Source organism: Ctenopharyngodon idella, chromosome 17, assembly GCF_019924925.1.
Source record: "Ctenopharyngodon idella isolate HZGC_01 chromosome 17, HZGC01, whole genome shotgun sequence".
NCBI lineage: Eukaryota > Metazoa > Chordata > Actinopteri > Cypriniformes > Xenocyprididae > Ctenopharyngodon > Ctenopharyngodon idella.
The window spans coordinates 4626272-4649853 of record NC_067236.1 but is presented as its reverse complement, the minus strand read 5'-3'; the positions used below and the strand labels follow the sequence as shown (position 1 = coordinate 4649853).

Sequence of the window (23582 nt, the reverse complement as noted above, 5' to 3'; positions counted from 1 at the left end):
GGACTGAAGGCAGGCCAGTTCAGCACCCGAACTCTTCTACGACGAAGCCATGCTGTTGTAATAGCTGCAATATGTGGTTTTGCATTGTCCTGCTGAAATACACAAGGCCTTCCCTGTGTCAGCATTCATAGTGCCTTCCAAAACATACAAGCTGCCCATACTGTATGCACCCCCATACCATCAGAGATGCTGGCTTTTGAACTGAACACTGATAACACGCTGGAAGGTCTCCCTCCTCTTTAGCCTGGAGGACACAGCGTCCGTGATTTCCAACAAGAATGTCAAATTTGGACTCATCTGACCATAGAACACTTTCCACTTTGAAACAGTCCATTTTAAATGAGCCTTGGCCCACAGGGCACAACGGCGCTTCTGGACCATGTTCACATATGGCTTCCTTTTTGCATGATAGAGCTTTAGTTGGCATCTGCAGATGGCACGGCGGATTGTGTTTACCGACAGTGGTTTCTGGAAGTATTCCTGGGCCCATTTAGTAATGTCATTGACACAATCATGCCGATGAGTGATGCAGTGTCGTCTGAGGGCCCAAAGACCACGAGCATCCAATAAAGGTCTTCGGCCTTGTCCCTTACGCTCTGAGATTTCTCCAGTTTCTCTGAATCTTTTGATGATGTTATGCACTGTAGATAATGAGATTTGCAAAGCCTTTGCAATTTGACATTGAGGAATATTGTTTTTAAAGTATTCCACAATCTTTTTACGCACTCTTTCACAGCTCTGCCCATCTTTACTTCTGAGAGACTCTGCCTCTCCAAGACATCCACTTTATAGCTAATCATGTTACAGACCTGATATCAATTAACTTAATTAGTTGCTAAATGTTCTCCCAGCTGAATCTTTTCAAAATTTCTTGCTTTTTCAGCCATTTGTTGCCCCCGTGCCAACTTTTTTGAGACCTGTAGCAGGCATCAAATTTGAAATGAGCTCATTTAGTGGATAAAAGTGTAAAATTTCTCTGTTTAAACATTTGTTGTTATCTATGTTCTATTGTGAATAAAATATTGGCTCATGTGATTCGAAAGTCTTTTAGTTTTCATTTTATTCAAATTTAAAAAATGTCCCAACATTTCCGGAATTCGGGTTGTATATATATATGTGTGTTTGTGTGTGCGGAAAAAACAGGATCCCTCTGAAGTTTGTACAGAGATGCAAACCAGCTATTTAAACTGGACACGTCAAAGCAAAACGTTCTTTCACTCTTCCATTTGTCCTGTTGTCAGCAGACTCAAGTGTGTGGAGTGTCAGAAGCTGAACGCGCATCTGTATACTGTATCCATGGTGCGATGGCAATAATGTAACTATTTGTTGATGTCTTGCTATGGATGCAGTCATATTCAAATGTATTTGCCCGTGTGACATCACAGGTCACCCAATATCAAAACGAGCCAATTTTGGAGCTTGATTAAATAAATGCTTTGTTTATAATGAGGATGTTTTAAGTTTTGAAACTTGCATCTTTTAATGGTACAAAGACCTCGTATATGTCAAAAGATCAAGGCCAATTTTGATTTCTAATGTCATGACTTCTTTAAAAAACACATCGACAGCTGCATAGCAAGTTGGTCATACGCTTTGCATAAGAAATAGTTTTAAATGTTGTTCATCTCACATGAATGTAAGTTCTGCAAACCTCAATAGAAATTCAGAACACCTGCACATTGTTATTCCCAGGCTCTGACTCGGCACATTCACGTGAAAGGAGACACAGCGGAGTCAGCTGGAACTCTATCTGTCATTCCATACCGTGCAACCGGATGTGATGATAATTCAAGTGGCTGTTGGAAAAAGGACAAGACATTGAAAATATCAATTCTTCTGAGCTACAGACAGAAGCACGACAATCAATGAACAGGTTGATTTCCATATGAAATAGACTCAATCATACACTGGGACTGCTTAATGAAAGCAATGCCTTAAAAGGATGAGGAAAAGATAATCGGCTCCAGTACAAGAGGTAATTGCCTTGATGATGTGGCACTCACGGACGCACTGACCTCAGCTCCTAATCTTTAGCTCCAAAGGAAAAAGGAAGAGGAGGGGGATTGGAGAAAGGTGTACCACAAATGAGGAGGGATGAATATATGAATATGTAGAGAAGCAGATGAAGGTTAATCAAGAAAAGAAGGTGAAACAAGTATCATTAAGTCTGTTCTGACTTTTTTTTTTTCTGAAGGCTGATTGGTCAAAACAGCATTCTAGTCACTCTAAAGTTTGTTTCTGCTATAAAGAAGTCATATCGTCATCCAAGGGCATTGAATGCACTATATCTTGTGCTTTTTGCCCTTACTCACCCAAACTTGTCAACAAGGCTACTTTACATGAATGCAAGTGCATTAGCAGGTAGTCGCTGAATCGCAGGTGAGGTCATGACTGCAGCCATTGATGAGGCTAAAACCAGCACATCCAGTGCAAGTACACTTTTACTATTTAATTTCACTTAACGTTATTTTATTTTTCCACTATACTGATTAGACTTTTTTGAAGGACATTGGTTTACTTATGGCCTTTTTGTGCACTTAAGCTTAACTGAGACTTAAGAGTTTGTAGACGTTTAAGAGGCTGCTGTCGTTGTCGACCATCATTTATTGCAATATTGAGGTGTTCAGTTTTATTTTAAATTCAGAAAATAAATATGATTTCTCATCTTAGAAATCCATTGTTTCTTATTTTCACTGGCATGTCTTTAGCTGTTGAGGACTAGTGCATCTTTAAGCCTACATTCAGTACGAGTAAAATACTTAAATACTGTTAAAATCAGATACTCTAAGACTTGTAATGGAGTAATTTTTTCAGTAAGGTATCTGTACTTTTACTCAAGTATGGTTTTCAGGTACTTTTTACACCTCTGACTAACACTCTAATGACTCGTACTTGACATGCAGATGCAAAGTTACTTACTGTAAAGCTGAACAGTAAAATTAATTCAATGAAATGAGTTTGTTTCACTCAAATAATAATGAAAGTTCATTGTACTTAATAGAAAAAAGTTGCATGAAATCAAATTTGATTGTAGTAAGCTGAACTTAATATGATTGAGTTGCAGCGGATTTCTAATTCCCATCATGCTTTGTGTCAGACTGTATAAGGAAAATAAATGTTGAAATTAAGTGTTATTTTATGTGTTTTTGCACAAGATTAACATAGGAAGACAAGATGGTGTTTAATGTTGTGTTATGTTGGGATTTACAGGGGGTTCTGTTATGTTAGTTTTGAGGGTTATCATTGTAGTGAAGAGTAGATCCTGTGGTTAGGTTGAGGATGGGCTGCAAAATGTTTAAGGCCGTATACAGTATAATGTATACTGTTTGATTATATACATGCAAGTATATGATGAAAGTCTCTTTGATAGTTACATAGCATGTGTTATTTGCTATCTAACATTTAGATCTGAATGTGATAGTTATGTAAATGAACTGTATGTAATTAACATTATGATGAGTTGGGCAAGGCTGAGAACTGTGGGAGCGAAGGGATGCCAGCATTGTGATTGTTAATGAGAGACACTTGTGCACCACCCTGGCCTTGCTCCGCCCCACTTGTCCCAAAAATGTTAAGTTCTACTAACTTAAAACAATTGAGTTACTTAAATGTTTTGAGGTAATAAGTTTAATGTAATACGTTTAAGGTAATAAGTATTCTGAACTTAGTGAGTTTTACAGAATGTCTAAAGGTGACTATCGAAATAAAGTGTTACAAATTTATTATGAAATAATGCATATCAGTTCACTTAGTAGTAGTAAAAATAGCAATTGGACGCCATAGTAGATGCCGATTTCTGAGTAAATAAAATAATTGCACTCTATTTCTCACAGTTTACAAAAAGTTTAACTTTCCATCTCACAATTTGACTTTCTTTTACTGTATTTTACAACTTACCTTCTTTTATTTTTACTCTTTGGTTAGCCATATTACGGTCAAAAATACAAAATAAATAATGCTTAACCAATCATTTACCATTGTTACCTTAATTCGCATATTAAAATTAGCTGATCCTATTTGACATCTTCAGGTACTTTCCTGATTTAAAACAATCTGTATTGTAAAAAGCACTATATAAATAAAGGTGACTTGACTTGACTTGACTTGACTTGACTTGATAGTGAGTCTTTAAATCCTTTAAAAGCTCTGATATTCCAAGCTGCAGTAATATGCTGGATGTCATATCTATATGAATTATTAAGATGCACACATGATATTTAGGGAGGTGGCTCTCTGTAAATGTGCCTCTTTTTATTATTTCATATGGATTTTCTCCTATATAATTATCTACATCTGCAGCAGTGTGATTAAGCCTACACAAAGATGGGGATATTGTTTCCGCTGCTTATTCACAGTTCACCATGCAATCATCGATGGAAAGCAAATGATGAGGTTAATGACAGATTTCCCACCTTTTTTACCATGAGCCACATAGGATAAGGGCTCTTTTTGATGTGTTGTGGGGGTGGGTTCTGGCAGTGCTAATTGACGAGAAAGACTGAAGGGAATCTGGCTCAAATAAATGAGCTTTAATTGGTAACAGTGTGGGTCCTGTAAATGTGCGCTCGTGTCAAAGAATTCAGGATTAATCAGCACTTGCACTGCTGGTGCGAACAGAAGAGCTACAATGCTATGTAAATCACATCTCATAATAAAAACTAAATTCACAATTCATAATCTGAATTTAAATGTCATCAAGACATCAATATCCCAAACAAAATGAGCAAATAACTTCATTATGGATGACAGCAGCATCTTCAGACAGTATAAACAAGACTTGGGTGCTAAAGACATTAATTTTTTTAGCAGTAATAGTCTTGTAAGTGTAAATCAATACATTTAGCAGGGTTTCCTGTTTGTTGGTTGTTGCACTAACTAGAATTACTGTCTCATTTGTATGTGCTGAGTCAATATCTGCACCCTCTAGCAGTTCTTTTCTCCTCTCCTGTCTTACATGGTGCGTGTGATTTGTTGTACAGTGCATGTTTAAGCAAGTTCTAGTTGAACTGCTGTTTGGACAGTATTTTATCTCTGAAGAATCCTGACCTTCATCTGTCCTGCTGAATTAAGTATCCAGATTTTATGTCTTGATGTTTCTTAATGTATTGAAGCACTTTGCCAGATTGTTTTCTACTACTAGTGTAGTCTTTTAGGTCCTCCTTCGCCAAAGTCGAACACAGTAACCTTGTCAAACACATTCTCCTCTACAGATACAAATACCAGAAAGAACAGTAAGCGACAAACCTTTATGAGTCAAAAGCCATTAAATAATCAAATAAGTGCTATTGATCCTTGCACCTTATCTGAATCTCCAAGTCTCTATGGCTAAAGCGCTTTTTATCTGATCCTGCTCCTATTAGGAGATCAGGGAGGCTTGACGTTTGGGGCAAGAAACAAACAAGTGATTTTTTTCTCTCTCTTTTAAAGATATTGTAAATACAAACAAGGCTTCAGAACCCACTAATGTCACTGTTTGTAAATGTAATTCGCCTTTACAAACAGTAACATGAACATATAGGGACTTCGGCAAACTATTGTTCCACTGCATATGTTATTCTGAGAGCATTTTGTATAGATTAACAATAAAATAGGCTAACATTTCTACATTTTCTCTAAAAATAAAGGCTCTTAATTGGCATCAGTGGTTCCAAGGAGATCCTTTAAAGGGTACATATCACACACAGTTTCTGCCAATCTTATGTTAATCTTCAGTACCCATAGAGAAATATAGCATCCTTCATATCTCCGAACAGTCTTTAGTTTTATCATATTTATAAAAGACACAGATACGCTGTACCAAGTATTTCTGAAAACAGCCGAGCTCCTGGAGGCGTGCCGTGTGAGCGGAGCTAAAGAGTCACGAGCACACGCAGCTTTTGTGTAGTGATCGTCTGCAAGCTATCGATGGTCAGCTAAACAAATGTATTTAAACAAATGTATTGCATTATCCCTGGATAACTTTTGAATCACTATAATGAATATAGCATATAGTAAATGATGAATAATGAATTCACTACGTTCGTGTTGTTTGCATTATATGCACTTACGCGCCTGTTGCCAACAAAACAGACATTTGTCGAGAGCGCATCAATGTAGCGCGTGAGAACAAATCTCTCAGCTCCACTTAACGCTGGGTTCTTTGGGAAGCAAGGTTATCTTTCCCTCACAACCAAAAACACGCTTCTTTGGTGACATTGTTGATTTTGTAGTCTAAAAACAAAGTGACAATTCTTTCTCAAGCAAGTCCTGTGCAGCGATGCCGAAGACTTCCGTAACCCGAACGAAGCACGTTGATGGGCGTGCTCTTGCTCTCTTGCTCTGGTTGATGTGTGCGTGCGTTCTTCCCGGAGAAGTGCCCATACATGGAATTCCGCCCTTTATGACATCATACAGGGCCATACTCGAAAAAAAAAAAAACTCTCCGAAACTTGTAGGAAATCTGAAGGAGTATATTTGGCACAGAAATACTCCATCATACATCCAACTCGTTTTTTGAAACTTTGGCCATGTTTAGCAAGAGAATCCAACTCTTTAACAGTGTAAATAAGACCCCCCCCAATATCAATGGGACCTTCCCATTATGGTTCTTTATAATGTAAAAGATTCTTTGGACTATTAAAATGTTCTTCACACTAAGAAAAAATGGTTCTTTTAAGAACTATTCACAGAAATGTTCTTTATACAGAACCCAAAATGGTTCTTCTATTGCATCGCTATGAAAAAACACTTTTGGAACCTTTGTTTTTAAGATTGTATGCATACTTATAGTTAAACAAAATGGACACATTTGTAATCTGCCTTCTCAACAACTATCATTTTTTTTAAAGAACAAACAGTTCCTGAAATATCTGGAATGACGAAATAACTCACAATTATTTATTTTAATCTATCAATACTCTTATGTTTCAGGTTTCCTTTGAATATTGTCTTGAACAGTGGGTGACTTTGGAGTTAAAAGTGTTGATAACCACTGCTCTGAGGACACAATCTATTAGGTGATCCCCAAGGTCATTTACTAGAATGTTAAATGAAAAGGAAAGTGCTTCATTTCGCAATCCCAATAAATTATATGGAGCTAAAGAATCAAGCCCAAGCACTCCAATTGAACATACAGCAGGGACCAATGAGTGCTAAATCCCTAGCAGCCTCGCCCTAGTGCAAAGGGTTATTGTGACGTTAGAGAGGCTCGTCATCCTGGATGAGGGCGGGGTTATTTACACTTACTCCGGGGCTGTATGTGCACGCCCTAGTGTTGAGGGTCATTATGACGTCGGGGGGGGCACGCCATCTTTGATGAGGGATGAGGTTTTTTCACTCACTCACTCACTCCAGAGCTGTGTGCACACGCATTAGGTGACCCAAATCAGTGCTGAAGGAGGCAAGGCGATAGTAACATCCCCAACGTGGTTCATCGAGTGCGAGGTAGGTGTTTTCCTCTTTTTTGCACGAGCTTTTGCTGTAGACGCTTAACTCCCACAGGTTTTACTTCGTAAATTTTTTTTATAGTGTAATTTGCGTTTTTATGTTCAAAGAAGTTTCGGGGATATGTATCAGAGCTGTAATTGAGAGGTTGAAAGCGTCGGGTCGTGCTCCTGCCTGTTGTGTTCTGAATTTCAGTACCACGGAGAGCGCGCGTTAAGAGACGCGCGCCAAAACAGTAAAAATAGGCTGAACAAGCACGAAACTAGTTATTTTAACACCGAATTAATTCTTTCGTGGAAGTCAAGCCTCTATAGTACAAAGAAACTGTCTTCTTTCGAATTAATCATAGATGTGTCCTAGTTTTGAACAGATTGAAATAATGAGAATGTCCGTTTGCATTATGAAATGAATGTTTACTCAAACAACAAGTAGGGCTATTCTGAACTGTAGGGGGGAAAAAAGAAAAGATTTTTCCAAATAGTGGTAGAGTGTACTCTGAAGATGTAGTAATTTTAATTGAGAAGTCATGCTAAAGTAAAAACCTCTTAATTGGTTAAATATAGGTTAATATTATATATATATATATATATATATATATATATATATATATGTATATGTATATAAGAAAAACATACAAATCACCATTTAATTTATAGTCGAAAGGGAGTTCCCAGAATTTCCTGTGTGAAACACTACATTTGATGGATTTTATTTAAAATGTTAATTTAATCTTTTTTATACTTTATTTGTTTATCAGTTTTAGTGCATTGGATTGTTTTGTAATGCATTTATTTTATGTAATTATTATTTATCACATTATTTTGTGATTTTATGAAGGTGGTTATTATTTGTGTTGTTAACATTGTGCTTTGTTATAATTGACCACAATTGATTGAGAGGCCAGTTTTGATGAACTTTAAGTTATTGTGTTACATTTTACAGTAAAAACTGACTTCAGTTGCTCATATGTTGATATATTAGCATTACACGATTTAATGACATACAGTAAGAAAAATGCCATACCATAATGCCTGTAACATCGTCGCTGTCATTTTTGCAAAGTTTTTTTTTTTTTTTTTTACCATAAATATAAGCTTACCCTCCATGCTGTTGTTTTTGAGGCTGTAACCTCATAAAGCAATACTACTATTATTGGTATAAGATTAAGTTTTTTGATAGATGATAAATGTGATTGAAGTCATAAAAATACAAAGATGTAACCAAATACATCTTTTGGGGGGCATTTACAGGTTTAGCTGTTCTCTATATCAATCAACGCTGCCAAAAGTTTATCACACCTCTCCGTGTGCAGTGAGCCAACAGGCATCAATTGTTCAAGCAGAGCCTTGGGACTTGTAATGTTGGCACTGCTCTTCTGTTTTGGGGGGAAGTAGCCAGTACAGATTGCATAACTGTTTATCTAGGCCAGGGTGTGTTTTCTTCGTCATCAGGTCTGTTTACAGCTTTATATCTTCCAACAGGATGTTGGCACCGAATTGTTCCCTCAGAGAGGCTGGTGACATTGAACAGAAAGACACTTTGTTTTAGGGTTCATGTGTGGATGTTTTGAAGAAATGTGTCATATTGTTGCTTTATTTTTAGATTAGTGTCAGTTTTAGAAAAGAACTGAGGTGCTTGAAGCAGGTGCAAGTGAAAATTTTAATCGCACACTCTACCTGTATGCGTTCTCTTCCAAGCGACAACACAGCATGAAGCCTAGCACTGCTTTTCCTAACACAAGGTGTTTCAAAAGATGTGATGTATTTCTCTAGAAATGATTTGGAGCATTATATACAACCTTGAAAGGCAAAATTAACTGCTGTTTGCCTAATGTTTCAAGATGAAATTTCTCTAAATCACTTTATATTTTGTGGTTGAGCACTGATGTTACATTGTGACTTGTACAGAAACATCACATCAGTCAGAGATTATGATATAACACGTTCCTTAGGCTGCATATGACTTTATTGGCCGTGTGGACGGCGCCGTATGTCAAACAGTCAGCATACAAATTGTCTGTTTGCTGTAATGTTCTCTTCTCTTGATGACTTTCATGATGACTAATGCCATCCATGCTGTGCATACGGCTGTGCACATGACAGGCTCATGTTCTGCTCTAGGCGCGCAATGCTAACATGTTCAGACTCCTCTGTAGGGTCAGAGAGATAGTTAGCAGTCCACATAAATGACTGTGGCTGGTGGCTTTAATGGATGGCTTCGTACAAGCTACCTCCGCTCCATCAGATTAGTACACTGGGCTTTATCCCTTCCTGAATGGGACACTCACTTTGGTTTTAAAGCTGTAATCCCCTCTGGTAAAGATGATTGCTTTGAACCTCCCGAACACTGCTGCACTACACAGCCAACGCTCTGACACAAATATGACAATTATATAATCGTGAAGTTTTCGAATAATCATTCCATACTTGAATTTTTTTATTTTTTTTAATGGTAGCGTCTTTCAGCAGGTTTTGTGGCGTCCTTTTGGGTCGCGTCACTTGTCTGTGTGCAATCTTTGGCATTTACCCAGAATAGCAACATTTTCTAAGGGCAGACTTTCATCTGTTTTTCTTCTTTTCAAAAAAGGACATGTGGTCTTTGATAATACAGCACATTTCACGGCTTGTTCTTCGTAACCATATCATATCTGCTGTGCCTCTTCTGCTCGTCACGGGGCAAAACATGGATTGCATCCTTTAAAAGTGTGTGCAACATGCTTTTATGAATGTTTTTGCTCCTTCTCATGTCATGCTGTTTTGTCATTGCAGGCTGGCTAGTTCAGCCAAAAATTAAAATTTGGTCATTACTTACTCATCCTCAAGAAGTTCCAAACCTGTATAAGTTTCTTTCTTCCACTGAACACAAAAGAAGATATTTTAAAGAATGGTAACCAAACAGTTGACGGGGGCTTTTGCACTAAAGGAACCTTTTCATAGTTCCTAAAACTATTGGCTGAAGTACCCGGATTTTGCCGTGTTCGCACCACAGGAACTAGGAACGATTTTAGTTCTAGGAACTCCTTTTGGGAGAACTAAATTACTGCTGGTTTAGAGTAGGGTCTCAACCAGCACTATAGGAACTATCAGTGATGTAAGTGTACGTTGATTGGTCAAACGAATGTCAAACACCGGCAACTGGCATTTTAAAAAATCTGTGTAAACATTTACTTCACGAACATGGAAAATGGCATATACCTGTTGTCTGCAGGGTTGTGTTCTTTTCTCTGCCTCGATGATATGTAATACTTAAAGTTGTCATAGGAGATTTCATCTCTTAACCCCACTTTTTGCTCTTTCAGTTGTGCAAATTATGTGTTTACATTCCATCTCCGTTATCACGAAACCCACGACACACAACAAACACAGCTCCGATCACGGCATCCTGCATTCACCGTTTTTTAGCGTTTGTAAATGCCGCGCTTAAAGTCGTCATGAAATCAAAATTGACCCTATTTACTTTGTTAGCGCATATTACTAGTCTTGTGGTGAACAATTAATCCGTGTTAATACACAGAAAAAAATTGTTTGTCATAGTAATCTTTAATCAAAATCTGAAAAGTTATTTCCGGTCTGGAATGGCATTCCTTCTCTGATGACGTCAGTTTGACGGATTGGGTTAAAAACGCTTAAACCACTCCTCTCCAACCGTTAGTCTGCTATGAGCAAGAGATGGAGAGGAGGAGCGCTAAAGTAAAACCCTGCCCTTCAATATTCCGTTTCACCTGAAAATACGTCACAACACTGGAGAAAAGTCGCTTGCAACTTCCGGTTCACGGGGACTTTAAAGACGCCGCTGTCGGCCACTTCAGAGTTACTATTCCCGGTGCGAATGCAACCAGGAACATGGCCCGGGGGAGAAATTAATCCTCGGGGAACTACCCTAGTGGCTGGTTCCTATAACTGAGTTCCTAACTATTCGGTGCGAAAGCCCCTATTGACTTCCAGAGTATTTTTTTCTTACTATGGAAGTCAATTTGATGCCGTTGAAGGATTAGTTCACTTTCAAATGAAAATTACCCCAAGCTTTACTCACCCTCAAGCCATCCTAGGTGTATATGACTTTCTTCTTTCAGATGAACAATATCAGAGAAATATTAATAAATATCCTGACGCATCCAAGCTTTATAATGGCAGTAAGCGTTACCAAATGAGTATGAGCTGAAGAAAGTGTCTCTATCCACATCTGTCCATCATAAACATATTCCACACGGGTCTGGGGGGTTAATAAAGGCCTTCTGAAGAGAAAAACGATGTGTTTGTGTAAAAAAATATCCATATTTAACAAGTTATGAGGTAAAATATCTAGCTTCCGCCAGACCGTATTCTAGTTACGAAGAAAGTGTAAACTGGAGTTGCGTCAGTTACACTTTTTCCGTAAGTTAAATAGGGAAGGCGTAGGACGTAGCGTAAGCTTTTTGAACTGCGTGAGTTTTACAGTTACTTCGTAACTTTAATATGGAAGGCGCTCTGGCGGAAGCTAGATATTTTACTTCATAACTTGTTAAATATGGAATTTTTTTTACACAGACACTTCGCTTCAGAAGGCCTTTATTTTCTCAATTTCTTTTAGTGCCTTTCACAATTACTTTGAACATTTTTATGCTTTGAATGTCATTCGCAACTCATTTTATTTCAGTATTGAAATATATATATGGCTTGTGAAAAATATACCATTTGGAGCTGAGCAGTTGGAAGGGAGAGGTTTCAAAAGTAAGAAAGATTCATGATAACAGCCGAAAAGGAATATAGTTGTAGAGGCAGAACAGGATATTACTTTTTGATTAAAGATTACAAAGACAAGCATTTTTTTTTTATTTCAAATAACATGCACTGATGCTTTGTGCATACCAAGACTAAGAATGTGCACTGAGAAAGTAAACAGAGTTGTTCTATATTACAAGTTGACTATTTCATAGAGTACAGTATGTGTTTTAATAGTGATCTACATATGTTGTTTATAATGCCATATGGCCTGTGGCTTCTTATGGTACAGTGTTTTTTGGCCTAGTTTTTTTGCTGCTGCACTTTTGGCTTCATGTTTTATTCACCCTTTCTTCAGCTTTAAAATTCCTGCCATGGATTGTACACGGTCTCATGTACTCTAACAGATTTTGCATTGATATTGCTGTAGAGTTTTATATATTGAGCCCCAGTCACACTCTGGATATTGTTAAGTATGTGTTGTTGCTCCTCTTAAAAGCTTAAAAGGTGAGAAGTCCATATCTTAGAGGAAATATAATACATTGGTATACAGTTTATTAAAACGGTGTGCGTTTGCATGGTTATACAGATCCTTTGTTGCATTTTGAGCTTTATTCATGACTTCCATGCACAAAGCCTTTAAGAAAATGAATCGTTCTTCTCCTGAGAATACCTCCTCTGGCACACTAAAAGTGTTCCCTCCTTTTATTAAAGCTATTTGATACATAGTCAAAAAAGCAGATAACATAATGAATAATAAAAAACAGGAATTACCGAACACAAATAACTCTGCCAGTGTCAGAAATGAATTCCACCTTTCTGCATCACCTTTGGTTGCCATCCCCATACTTGCCTTTGGCAAGGAGAGAGAAAATAGACTCATAGCACAAATATGTCCCTAGGTTAAACTCTCCATTTTTCCACTGATTTAGGACCAATTCCCCTCCCACGGATTCTGTCTGCAAACATAACGAGAAAAATGCAAATCCGATGTCAGGTTTTGTTTACAGACACAATATCTCCAAAGCAACACATAGGAGCATGCTGTTTTGGAGCTCTCTGATGAAGAAAGTTTCTCAGTGGAGGGCCGGCCGCTGCTTCAGGGACTCTCCTTGATCCTGGGATCAGGGTTTTAATGGAGATAAGCCTGTGTAGTGTTGGCATAGCCCAAGGGTTTAAGGGTCATATGTGACCAGATGGTCCCTTGCGAACTGAGCAGAATGAAGCCATACATCTGAGCATGGGGAATCGTGGGATGGTATTGGAGGGTGGGACCAGGTCAGGTTAAATATGTTGACATGGACATTTTGGTCACAGGGGTCACCACAGAGCTTTAGAATTACATTCCATCTGCTTTCTCTGATGTTTGTTCTGTATATGTAGCTAACAGATTTAATTTTGCAAGCAACATATACATCGTAAAGAGTTACTTATATTATAGGAGATATTTTTCCAGTGCTGTTATTCTTGAAGGGCTCTTAAAATCATGAAATGGGGCTTATATTTTTCCCCTATCTGCTGCCTTTGATGTCACAGCTCAGGATAGTCACTAGTGAAGGGTTTGAGACTGTGTCTTTGAGATGAATAGACTAACGGATAGCTCCCTCAAGGTATTATCAACGTCCTTGGTTGAAAGAAATTAATGAAAGGTTAAAAACATCCCTGTCAACAAAATGACAGTCACCTCATCATCTTTAAAAGATAGAGTCATAACATATTATATGATATAAGATGAAGTCTTATAAATAGTAAGATGTCTAGCAGTGAGCTAAGAAATTTCACCACAGGTAAAGTGTGTTTTTAGGATTTTATATTTAAAAAAGTAGCAACATCAATGTGATAAAAGACCAATGTTCAATGAGAAGTTTCATTTTTTATTAATAAAAATTATGGAATAAATAGTTATTCCTAGAATAGTTCTTTAGTCTAGCTCTCTCTCTCTCTCTCTCTCTCTCTCTCTCTCTCTCTCACTCTCTCACTCTCTCTCTCTATATATACACACAGTCAAACCAAAATTTATTCAGACACCTTGAATATTTAATTCATTAATACAGTTTATTCACTATAGTTTAAAAAAATTGTAATAAAATATGACAAGATCCCTGTGTCAGAAAACATTAATCTTAATTATGTCAGATAACACTTAAGCAAAACATGGTCAGGTCAAAGTGTCTGAATAATTTTTGGTTCCAAATTTTTTATCAATTTCACTGGCAGTCCACTGTATGAAGAATTTTTGGGTATAATATGTGACATTTTACTTTATTTTGCTATCCTCACTTACATAAATGAACTATAGTGTTCTGCACCCACTAGTAAAAATATATCAAAAATGTCTGAATAATTTTTGGTTTGACTGTATATATATATATATATATATATATATATATATATAATAAGAAAATGTATTATATTATTATATATTATATTATATATTATTTATCATTTATTTAAGAATATCTTGGCCACTATTTTCACTATTTACAATATACTGAAAGTGAAGGAATACTGGGTCTGTCAAACTCCAAAATGACAAAAAAAAAAAGCCATATGAAAGCTTTTGTGTGAGGAACAGACTGAAAATTAAGCCATTATTCAATGAAAAATCAAGCTTATTCATTCAAGCTTGAAAACCCCAGCTGTCATTCATTTTAATTGCATTAAAAAAAAATGTATGTGTGTGTTCCAGAGAGAAAGTCATGTTAAAATAGCTTTGAATGTATAAACAGAATTTAGAGTCTGAACTAATTGTGTGATTAATATTTAGATATAAAATCATGCATAATATTAAATACCACTACATAATCTGGTGCTGTTTATTCCTAGTGCATTGTGGGTTTTATAAGAGCCATATTCATGTTCAGCCCAGTGTCTCCACACAAAAACAGTGTTACATTAATAATCTTGACCTCATAGCTCTCAGTGAATAATGTATGTCTGCAGTGCACTGTGAAGGCAGAGACAGATGTGACAGTGTGTAGCACTGACATTTCCACTGTCCTTGACATAGAAACAGCTGCATCTGAAGACCCACAATGCACTTCCGAAGGCTTCACCATCCTGTTAATGCTACAAGCTATTTGTCTTTAAAGAATTTTGAATTAAAGTCTAATTTTAAATTCAGTGAAATTAGAAACTGGAGGCCATTGTGATGTTAATGATGGAAAACATCAAAATAATAATGGGAAATATTATAATATTCAAGCTTTCATTTATTGCAAATCTTTTTTATAAGAGCGTGGAGAATATCATATGGGAAAACGTATTGTTGGAATAACGGTTTTAATGCGTTTTACTGAAACAAAGACGAGCAGCTATACGTGACATCCTCTCCATCACAGGGCTGAGATCATAATCGTGCCCTACTTTCAGAGTCGACTACGCCTCTCAACACCAAGCATGATTAATGTGTTTCACTGTGTTTTCCAAATGGACACATTCTATCAGCTTTAACTGAAATTCTGTTGACATTAGGAAATTAACACTGCCAATTCACTTCCTGCTAACATACCTCCTCTGGAGTTACAGGATTCAATTCTCCTGACATTTTCGTAATTTTAGACGTGTACGTTTGGTGATTGGTTATAGCCGATCGGCGTAAACGTCAAAACACCGGTCTGAGGAATGGAAACTGTCGACTTCGTGAAAGCTACATTCAAATATTTAATCACACACTTCGCAGACGGCTGACTCATGCTAACTACCCTACTTTCTCAGTTTTTTTTATCACACCTGTTGTCTTCTGGAAGGTGTCGGAACGGCTGATTAGGTTTGATGAGCTGTGTTTTTGTAATGAGCAGGATTTAATAGTTGATTATTAGAGGGAAGAGAGCTCTCAGGGGGTTCGATGGTGTTGATTTTCACTTCTTCTGACCATCTTCCATGGTGCAATTGAGGTAATCTATTTTTAAAGGGATATTTCACCTAAAAAAATGAAAATTATGGCATAATTTACTAACCCTCCTGTCGTTCCAAATGATACAAAGGGATTTCCATAGGATACAAAGGTGTTTTAAAGGGGTGGTTGATTATGATTTCACTTTTTTAACTTTAGTTAGTGTGTAATGTTGCTGTTAGAGCATAAACAACATCTGCAAAGTTACGATGCTCTAAGTTCAATGCAAAGGGAAATATTTTCTTTTAAAGAATTCGCTGTTTAAGGACTACAACAAACAGCTGGTAGGACTACAATGAGCTTCTTCCCGGGTCCAGATGCATTGTAACTTCTTCTTGAGTCTCTCCATCAGTGTCCGACTCCAGTTTTCACAATGTAAAGGCTGAACACCGTTACTGACAATCGTCATTTTGGCTGTGTGAGATTCTCCAGCTTTGTTGTTGTTGAGTAACGGAAGCGCGAGCTGTTAAAGCTCCGCCCTCTTCTGGAAAGCGGGCTGGGAGCAGCAGCTCATTTGCATTTAAAAAGACACACAGAAAAACGGCGTGTTTTTGCTCACATCCAAATAGGGGCAAATTTGACAAGCTATAATAAATGATCTGTGGGGTATTTAGAGCTGAAACTTCACAGACACATTCTGGGGACACCAGAGACTTGTAACATCTTGTAGAAGGAGCATTATAGGTCCCCTTTAAAGAACATTCACACTGTTAGTTTCCATACTGTATAAAATAAAGGTTCTTGATGGCATTTATGGTTCCATGAAGAACCTTCAACATCCATGGAAACGTTCAATTGCACAAAAGGTTCTTTATAGCAGCAAAAAAAATGTAAATACATATACATAAATAAATACATATATATTAGGGCTGTCATTAGATTAATTTTTTTTAATCACGATTAATCGTGAAATTAAGCATACATCATTTATCTTGTCCATTTTGCCATCATTGCCTATATCCAGCATGGTAAACCATCAGATTGAAATGTGATTCTCACAAAACTGTATTTTTCAGCTTTTTTCAAGGTAAATTTAGATGTCTTTCCAAAAAAGGACACCAAATAACCAAATATTTTTTCATATAATTCATACATTTATGTACACCAAAGCACCCATGAAAAAAATCACAGCAAAAAAACGTTTCAGAATTCACAGTGTATATTATGTGCAACAGCAAAGAGCTTATTTACATTTTAGACAAGTCAAGTTGCGATACTGAACAGGACCACATGGAGATCCCAAAAAACCTAAACCAACCACCTTTACCTGCATATATACGATGTACACAGCAACATACACAGGACAAATGCAAACATTATCCTGAACAATATCCAGCCAGGAAACATAGTTTTCATATCATCTGGCCATACAGCGATGGGATGTTTCGACGTTCCGTTCAGACAGGAACAGCGCGATGCGGGAGGGCTCGCGCTCTTCAGATACAGTGACACAATATGACAGAGAGTTTGTGTTTTAAAGCGAAACAGACACTGGAATGAATAATTCTCTCTGCCATCTCTGATATAATCAGCATGGGCTTTAAGATCATCTAACTGCGTGACGTAAACTACGTTATGACGCAATTTCACATGCTTCCGTAATTCTTTTGCGTTAAATATGCATTAAATTATTTTAATGCGTTAAGGATTTTGAATTAATCGCATGTATTAACCCGTTATATATATATAAATGTTCTTCACACTAACAAAAAAATGGTTCTTTTAAGAACTGTTCACTGAAAGCTTCTTTGGGAAACCAAAAATGGTTCTTTCCTTTAGAAACTCCCCTTTAGAATCTTTATATCTCTTTTGTCGAATTACCCAACACTTGTCTGTGCTGTTTGGATGTCCCACCATTTTCTCTTTCTCTCTATATATATTTTTTTGTCCTTCACTGTGCTTTATTGTTATTTTGAGTTGACTTGCAAATTCAACATTTAGATACGTTTTATTTGAAACCTTGTTTGTAAAAGTTTGGTTTTGATTTCCTTTGTTTCTCCTCTCATTCTTCCCCTCTTTCCTGGTTGTCATGGTTATCAAGCTTCAAACTGAATGGGATTTGCAATCTAATGGCTGTCTAGGGAATGTGAGATCAGGTAATGGTAGAAGAGTGGAAAAACCTTTGCTTTTACTGACATACAGGGAAGTAACAGCTTCAGGATGGGAAGTCACAGCTGGAATATCCTGTGATGCGGTTTTGCGTGGAATGAGATCTGATTATGCTGCATATTAAGGGAACATTTGGTGTGGCATGAGACTAAATCATGCATAAAGGCACTTCTGCAAGAGTAAACATCACATACGACTATAATTAGACCCGTGTCTGTGCCAGATAACACTGTGCTGGAAGTGTTTTCTGTGGAGCAAAATCTTTAAAAGTTTCGCCCTGGGTCACAGCCAGTTCCTGTCATGCCAAGCGAGATGATTTCAAATGTTTTTACAGAGCATATATACATTAACGGCTGTGTTATATAAAATATTTACATAGAAATACACTAAATTATTATGTATTATACACTATCATATGGATCTTTATTCTTTATACAAATTTTTATCTGACCTAACCATAAATATATATAAATGAAGACTTCAGATGCAAAAACCTCTAAGTCTGTCTGACATTTTTCTTTTAAATTAGCATTTTTATCAGGCAAGTTTAGTAATTTCACTTTAATGGCAATGAAAATGTTATTAGTCAGTAACTGAAATGCCTTATTTTAAAAAACGTCACTGATAAGAGTAAAATTAAAATAATAAGAATACTCATTTAAAGGAAAAAATGTCAGACAGACTTAGAGGTTTTTGCATCTTAAGTCTTCACACACACACAAATATATATATATATATATACACACACACAAAAAATAGTTACAAAAAAAGAATCACACTTGATTAAGAACCACACCAGTGTTTTTGATAAATTCCCCAAAATTTTCATGGCCCCCAGATTAATTTCTTGTATGAATATCTAAAATGCAATATGTCAAAAGAAAGAACAGAGCCTCTGCTTTTCTCATTTATTCATTTACATTTACATTTATTCATTTTGCAGACGCTTTTATCCAAAGCGACATACAAGAGAGGAATACAACTATGACACAACTATAACACTTGAATGTGGGTAAATTTAATTTAAAAAAAGCAACATTTTGAACAAAACCCTGAAAAAATCGTGTTACAGCATGCATAAGCAATGCTTTTATCGCTTGCTTCTGCTTCTTTTTTGCCTGTGTTTTGATCCTGAGATTCTCTACTCTTTCAATAGATGTGTAATAGCGCCCCCTACCATATAACAGCGAAAACACGGAAAACCCGAAAATTGAAAGTAGGGCTTGCTTTCATTGAAAGAAATCTCTCATTCATATACATGCACTTGGACTGTCAATTAAACACATTAATTCTTTCCCCGCCGTTGACGGAATTCACGAGAAGCGTCTCGCTGCAGCCTGCGGTGGACATCCAACCCCGCCCACATGCAAGTGTGATGTCAGAAGCCACACCCATGCCCAATACATCACCTCGTGACTCCCCACTAAACCACTTCATCAGAAATCCCGCCCTGCGGGTAATTCCATTGGTTACAGTGATGGGTAGGTTTAGGGATCAGTGTTTGGTATAGGCAATCAGTACTGTGATTGACATGACCAATAAAAATCTTAAGAATCGGCTGCAGGGCGGCATGGGCCTGGCTTATGACGTCACACCTGGATGTGGGCCGGGTTGGATGTCCACCGCAGGCTGCAGCGAGACGCTTCTCGAAAATTCTGTCAATGGCGGGTAAAGAGTTAATGTGTTTAATTGACAGTCCAAGTGCATGTACATGAATAAGAGATTTCTTTCAATGAATCTCATAATTTGTTCTAAGTGAATTCAACAGAAGGGATTCAACAGACGACACAGTACACTTGGAGTAAAGAGAGCCAGTAGGCCATAAATCCTCTTTGAGTGGTGGGTTTAATCTGTGGCCCTGTGTCATCTGGCATGGCCGATGTGACACAGCCTGACGGGTTTAATACACATCAGGCAGCAGGTCTCTGGAGGGGACGGCAGTTCGATCTTCTTTGGAGGATAAACTGAAATGTTGAGTGACAGGCTCTGTTTAACTCACTGATCTCTAACATCCATTTCTTTTTGTGGACTCTCATTACCTTACATTGTGTTGGATGCTCAATGAACAATTTGCCCTTCATCAGGCCATCTTTTTTATTGTATGTTTCATCATTGCAAGCTATTCTTAACTGTGCAGGGTGACACATCCTGCCGAGCAATGTGCCTTTGGGATTTGTACTGGGATGTGTTAAAAAAAAGCACCTGGTCTTTTCTTTGTCAGCACTTACCTTATATTGCTTGCAACATGAGGATTTACTTAAAATGTGCTCATTAGAGATTAATCTGTCATCGCAATGAGCTCCAAAAAATACATGAATCTTACATTAATTTCATTGGTATTCTCAATACTTATACACTGTACTCCCTCTCTCTATATATACAGTATATATGTATGTGTGTGTGTGTGTGTGTGTGTATATATATGTATATATATATATATATATATATATACTATATATATAAGTATATATATATATATATACAGTATATCAGATTCTGTTGCTTTATTTTTGGGTATGATTTTTTTTAATATTATATAGTTGCATTAATATCTCAAAGTCAGACTCAGTTGGATGCTGTTTATCACATGTTGTAAATGTTCTGTGAAAATGTCAGATCACTCTGAGTACTCAGTGTTAATTATTCTGCTTATTTTATATTCATAATAGCAGCTGAGTCATTAATGTGGTTTTGGTCTGCCGTTAACATTAAGCATCACATTTCAAGGGTTGTTTTTGCATCAGCTCTTATCAAAGGTGTCTGTGAAAAAACTGCTAAAACGTTGAAATGAGGGTTATTTGATGCAGAAATGAAATTATATGTCCATTTCAGTCGAGATGGATTTGATTCCTGCGTCAATATATTTCAAAACCATGCCTTTTGAACCATGTTTTTGTTCAGTGCTATTTCAGGTCTTTATTTATAATAATCATCAAGATTCATCACCATCACATTGAATACAAATGGAGATGGCAAATGTTGTTTAGAGACAACAGCATGACAACAGCCATATGCAGAGACACTAAAGGTTTTTCTTTTCTCTCAATTAAATGGATGTATAGTTTTTGTCATTTGTGCAACATAATGGTATGCTTTCATTAATGAATATAAAAAGGCAATTTCCTCCAAAATAATAATAATAAGACACATGGTATATGATAGGGCGGTGTTGCTGATTTCTATGTGGCCAAAGTTCAACAAACCTGTTTCTCAATGTCAAGGTTGCAGTATATATCAACCTTGTACTTGTCCTTCACGTCAGAGGTGGTTTGCACAACACAACACTTGCCAAAGGGCTAAATGAAGTGACCTTTTGCATGCTGAAGAGAGAAATGCAATGTGCAGGCCCTTAAATTGGTATATTTGTGTGGTTTGGTTAATACAAATGTTTTCATTAAACCTTCATTCTTGTAGATCGCATGGTTTTCACTCAGAAATTGAAAAAGATTAAGATTTATGCCAATAAAGGTTTGCAAAGTCTTAAATGGGAAAGTATCTCTACGTTTAACATTTTAACTGCTATAAAATGCACTGTAGTTGAGTAAAAATTGGCCAAAATTGATTCTGAAACAACAGTCCACGTCTGTTTTCCTGTCTGGATTACAGGAAATCAAAGTACGCAGTTGCCATGTTTGGGTGGCGATGTAGTTTTTCTCTCGGGGTGTGGATTAGCTTGTTTGGCGGATAAGCCACGTCCTTGAAGAACAATGATTTACAAGATGGCCTGTGCATCCATGGCATTGTAGAGACAAGGCTGGAAGAAAAAGCTCGCCAATGAGAAAGCCATTGCTCTTGTTCGCTATCAGACACATCATCCATTATTAATGGAATACTGAATTAGGATGGCTCAGGAGAGATAGTAATGGAGTGAGAGATGGAGAGAAAGCACATCGATGCGACTGACATTGTATACAGTGTAACCGGACCTCTAATTTCTTGTTTATCACCTGGAGAAGATGCAGTTTCCATTACAACCTTTGAGAAAAATCACATCAGTGTCCTTCTCAAAGACCATACAAGCTCACCTCTGTTGGATGTTGCTTTAAGAATTAATATTTTAGGTGCAGTGTGCTTATATTTGCACTTTCATCCTTGTTTTTGCATAACTGTAAGTTGTGTATTCAAAGGAATATGTCTTTTGTGATCCTTGTAAAGATTTAAAGCAATATGAATCCAAATAAAATAACTCAAATGCAATAATTACAACAGATACACAAAAGTTTGGGGTCGGTAAGGTTTATGTAATGTTTTTTATAAAAGTCTGTTACGCTCATCAATGCTGCATTCATTTACTCAGAAATACAGTAAAAGCTATTGTAAAATATTATTACAATTAAAAAATAAATTGTTTTCTATTTTAATATATTTTAAAAAATAATTTATTCCTATGGTGGTAAAGCTTCAGAAATCATTCTAATTTGCTGATTTTGGTGCTTAAGAAACATTTTTTATTATTATCTGTTGAAAACAGCTGTGCTGCGTAATATTTTTTCAGAAACCCTGATACAATTTTTCCGAATTCTTCCATGAATAGAATGTTCAAAAAGATATACAAATTCTGTCATGAAACTCTAGATGGCACAGGCTGATAGGTCCTTAACTCACCTGCTTGCAATCACATCATTCTCTATAGGGCACAGCTGATTGGTTCCTGCTGTGTCTGTAGCCAACCTTCAAATACTTGGTTAGCATTTGCTGTAGCAGTTGCAGTAGCAGTTGCAGCACACCTTCCCCAGCTCCACCTGTATAGATCTGCGTTAGTTGAGCTATGTGCGCGATGGGTGCTGCCATGGTAGTTTGCGCCGCAGTTCAGAGAATCGGATCTGTAGAATAGAATAGAGCAAAGAATAGAGCCAACTTTACAGATACTTACACAATGTGTATCTGATATGAATAAAACGTGTCGTCTAATTATAATGGAAATTATTATTATTGCCGCTTCCATAGACATCAGAGTGTAAAACTCTAAATGTATTGTTTTGTTAGTACCTATGTGTATTTATAAAATGGTTAGTTCCTGTCCTTGATTCTGATTGGTCAATAGCTGTGTTTTATTCACAATAAAACACGGCTATGACTGCTTCACCCAACAGTTCTGTGTATCACTACACAACACCCTTATCAACCACTCTTAGCAACGTAAACTGTATGTTCTCACTTGATATTGTTTATTGAAGCTTACTGTATTATGTAGAAGAGTATTGTGAGAAAGAGGTTGAGTGAGCGAGTTTATTACCTGCCTTCAGATTTAGAATTTTCCTTCAGGTCAGTCCTATGTTCATAATAAAAAATCTGTTTAAATGTCCAATGTATTATCTTGTCCTTTTAACAGTTAAGGGGTTTTCCCGTGACTGACAGCGCTAGTCAAAGCATTTGTCAGCTGCGTCTTGTTCCGTGTTCACAACAACTCAGTCTTTTCAATGTAAAAGTCTTTGCTACTGACTGACACACTCATA

General features: G+C 36.9%; 1 protein-coding gene across 2 annotated transcripts in view; it reads left to right on the top strand.

Moving 5' to 3' along the window:
* The first annotated feature begins 7257 nt into the window (after positions 1-7257).
* The window catches only part of snap25b (synaptosome associated protein 25b), a 48358-nt gene continuing 32033 nt past the window's right edge, over positions 7258-23582 (top strand). For both annotated transcript variants that reach the window (XM_051868783.1, XM_051868785.1), the window contains exon 1: positions 7258-7422. The gene's annotated coding sequence lies outside the window, so the exon portion shown is untranslated. The remainder of the gene's footprint in view (positions 7423-23582) is intronic.